General features: G+C 44.9%; 1 long non-coding RNA gene across 1 annotated transcript; it reads left to right on the top strand.

Moving 5' to 3' along the window:
- Nucleotides 1-369: 369 nt before the first annotated feature.
- LOC122545851 lies at nucleotides 370-3,613 on the top strand. Its single transcript, XR_006310612.1, has 3 exons — nucleotides 370-2,285; nucleotides 3,132-3,218; nucleotides 3,543-3,613. It is a non-coding gene; the product is annotated as an uncharacterized LOC122545851 (long non-coding RNA).
- The last annotated feature ends 134 nt before the right edge of the window (nucleotides 3,614-3,747 follow it).

Genomic DNA, 3,747 nt, shown 5'->3' with positions numbered 1-3,747 from the left:
CGAATACAGTATTCCAAAAGTAGCCAAACCAATGTCCTGTACAGCTACAAGACGACCTCCCAACTCCTATAGTCATGCAGTTTTGATTTCCATTGTTAAAATGATATACTTGCATTGTAAATAGGTCAGAGAAAAAATCATTTGACTAATTCCTGTGAATTAGGGATCCTTGTTTTAAAAGTCCAGTGACACTGAACAAGAAATGTTAGCTCTGATTTCTCACCACAGATGATGCCAGACCTGCTGAGATTTTCCAGTGATTTCAATTTGTTCTGTGTTCCTCTAATTCTGGTTGCTTGCGCTTCTCCAGTCCCAAATTGTTTTTTATGTACATTAATGATTTTGATACAAATGTAGGCTTGATTAATAACTTGCAAGTTATATGACAATTAGTCTATTAAGTAATGGGGACAAAGCCTGAAACATGTGAGGGGATGCATTTTGTGAGGTCTAATAAGGGACTACACAATGAATGGTAAGACCTCAGGAAGTACACAGGAGCAGAGAGATATTGGTAGGCATGTCGATAGATCCTTGAGGACACCAGGGCAAATAAGCAAGGTGGTTAAGAAGCTATATGGGATACTTACCTTTCTGAGACTGGACATTGAATACAATAGCAAGGAAGCTGGGGAACTGTATAAGACAATAGCTAGGCCACAGCTGGAATGCTGTGTGCAGTATTGATCGTCACACAATAGGGAGGATGGGATTGCACTGGAGAGTACAGAAGGAGATTCACCAGGATGTTGCCGAGGCTAAAGTCTTGCAACTTTGAAGCGAGACTCGATAGTTTGGGGTTGTTTTCCTTTGAGCAGAAAAGGCAGCGAGAGAACCAGATTGTGGTCTACAAAATCATGAGGGGTATAGATGGGGTTGAAAGGAAGAAACTTTTCCCTTGTGGGTGGGTGGTATCAGTAATGAGAAGAGATTTAAAACAAGGGGCAGGAGATTTGAAGGGTGGTGTGTATCTGTGCTGGGAATAAAACTTTATGATTCCATCTCCCACTTTCTAATTTCAAAGCCAATCACTTTCTCCTGTTTCTTTCTCCACCTCACTCTGAACTCCATTAACCCACAACAAAAACAACTGAACAACTGCAGCTGTTGGAAGTCAGAAATTGTTAGCCAATCCCCGCCCCGCTCCTTCAACTAATGACCAATCAAATAATCGGAACTCGGGGCCTTCCACGGAAAACGCCCGCCTCTACCTCCTATTGGTGAGAGCGTAGTAATTGGCGGAACAACGGGCCAAACAAAAAAGGCTCTGACGGAAGCCCCGCCTATGGACTGTAGGCTAGTGCGCAGACCCGGAAGCGGGTGTCAGCTGTAGTGGGTGGGGGATTTCCGGGTGGATTGTGGAGACGGAGAGAAATGAGAATAATGTCCTGTCGGAGAGTGTTTCCGGGATGATTATAGTGAGGAAACGTCGTCATACTGTAATGGTATTCTGAACACAGACTGGTCCGGGAAGGCCAACTGCAGTTTGGAAGGAAAAGTACCGACCGTCCCTTTTCAGGAGGGTGAAGGTCTCAATGGGATCATGATGAGAAGGAGCTGGGGTTGGACTGGGGTGCACAAAGCTAAAAATCACGCGACACCAGTTTATAGTCCAACGGGATTTATTTCCAAGTACAAGCTTTTGGAGCTCTGCCCCTTCAGGTAGCCTGCGAGCTCCAAAAGCTGGTACTTTCAGATTAATCTGTTGCACTGTGACCTGATGTTGTGTGATTTGTAACCAATGAGATCAGACAGTGTGTGACCCGGGGGAGGATGGAGATCCCAGTGAGGTCAGTCAGTGTGTGACCCCGGGGACGATGGGGATCCCAGTGAGATCAGACTGTGTGGGGTCCCGGGAAGGATGGGGATCCCAGCGAGATCAGACTGAGAGAGATCTGGGGAGGTTGAAGGAGATCACGGTGAAATTGAGGCTGAGCTCAGCCAATGCACGTGTGTAGTTCATGCAGTCTGCTCTGTTCTTTGATAAGGAGTTTAGTGGTTCACATTCAACAGATTTATATCTCATTTCTCACTCCACTTTCTTGTCTCCTGAACCACTCTCCTGGTCTCTTCATTGAATGAGTGTTGGTCCCACAGCTGAGTGAGGGATCTACCTTTCCATGACATTATAGATTACAATTGAGTGCAGTTCCTCTCTGCTGGTGGGCTACAACAAGTCGCCTTGGTTCTCAGGTTTCACTTCCTGGATCTGTTTTGAGTTCAACCTACTTAGTGTGGTTGTAGTGCCACACAGCACAATGGAGGTGTCTCCAAAGTGAAGACAAGTCAGTTCCTAGTTTTAAGTGAAGAGGACTGTGCAGGGTTGACTGGGCAGCTGATTGTCATTTCCAGTGCCCAAGGCAATGCCTGGTGATTCATCCAATTTGTTTTTTAATGAATCTATCATCATTGTTTTGTGTAATTGAGTGTGGTGTGTTCAGCTACCTCGGACCTAGTTAACAATTCTCCACGTTGCAGTGTTTTTGGAATTGCCTGCAGAATATTCTGTGTCAGGAAGAAATCTGGCTTTAGCTTGCACTGTTTGCCAATGAATGCTGCCAGTGTTGAGTCAGGGTTGATGGGAGCCATCTGGAATTGGGTTGTGGAGATCAGTGAGTCTGACAGGATTTCACAAGGAAACTGTCACTGTCACAGATAAGGAAGTGGCATCATAACTAGACTATTAATCCAGAGACCCCAGATAATGTCAGGGTATCTGGGTTTGATCCAGCAATTGCAGTTTGTGGTATTTGAATTCAAAAAAATCTGAAATTGAGCCTTAATGGTGACCATGAAACATTATCGTTTGTCAGAAAGACCCATCTGGTTCACTGATCTCCTTTAGGGAAGGGAATTACCCTCCTATCCAGACAGGCTTATATGTGACTCCAGACCTACAGCAATGTTGTTGACTCTTAACTGCCATCTAGGTAATTAGGGATGGATAGTAAAGGCTGGTCTAGCCAATGATGCCCACATCCTATGAATGAACAAAACAAAATCTGATCGAGAGTTGGTCATAAGTTTGCTGATATATGAAAGGCGGGAATGCTTTCCAGTTGAACATGGCAATGTTCTCCTCACTGCAATAATCTCTGTCTACCCCTTCAATTGATATATATTTATTACAGAATCCGGGAACACTTGTCACCAGCATTGCTGAAGGATCAAACAGGGAAGAAGGTCCAAAATCTCCCAAAGTGTTCGAATGGACCCAGGTAGGTTCACAAGCTGCTGTAACCTGCACAAAAAAGGTCTCCTGAGCCTGCACAAGAACCTGCAGCTCAGGCAGGAAGAGGGAACAAGATAAGCTGTAGAAAGGCAGAAGTGAAGTGACCACCTTTTGTCCTCACCCTGGAAAAGGAGAACATAGGCACGGAATTCAGGAAAAGGGATTCTGGGGAACTTGCACAGTTTGACATTGCAAATGAGAGGGATTGGAGGCTGTGTCTGCCTTAAAAACACACATCTGTAGCTGTGGGAGGTGAGGCAGGAAATTGCAGGGCCTCTGACACAAATTTTTATTTCCTCTCTGGCTACAGGGGCAGTTCCAGAGGACTGGAGGATAACTGATGTGGTCCACTTTTCAAGATGGGTGATAAAGGTGAACCAAGAAATTACAGACCGCTGAGTTTCATATCACTGAAGAAGAGAATTAATATCCATTTGGAAAGGCATTAACTTAGGATAGTCAGCCTGGCTTTAGCAGAGGGCGGTCAGGCCTAACAAATTTATTAGAATTTTGGG

This window comes from Chiloscyllium plagiosum, unplaced genomic scaffold, assembly GCF_004010195.1.
Source record: "Chiloscyllium plagiosum isolate BGI_BamShark_2017 unplaced genomic scaffold, ASM401019v2 scaf_67010, whole genome shotgun sequence".
Classification (NCBI taxonomy): domain Eukaryota; kingdom Metazoa; phylum Chordata; class Chondrichthyes; order Orectolobiformes; family Hemiscylliidae; genus Chiloscyllium; species Chiloscyllium plagiosum.
This window is presented reverse-complemented; position numbering and strand designations above follow the sequence as displayed.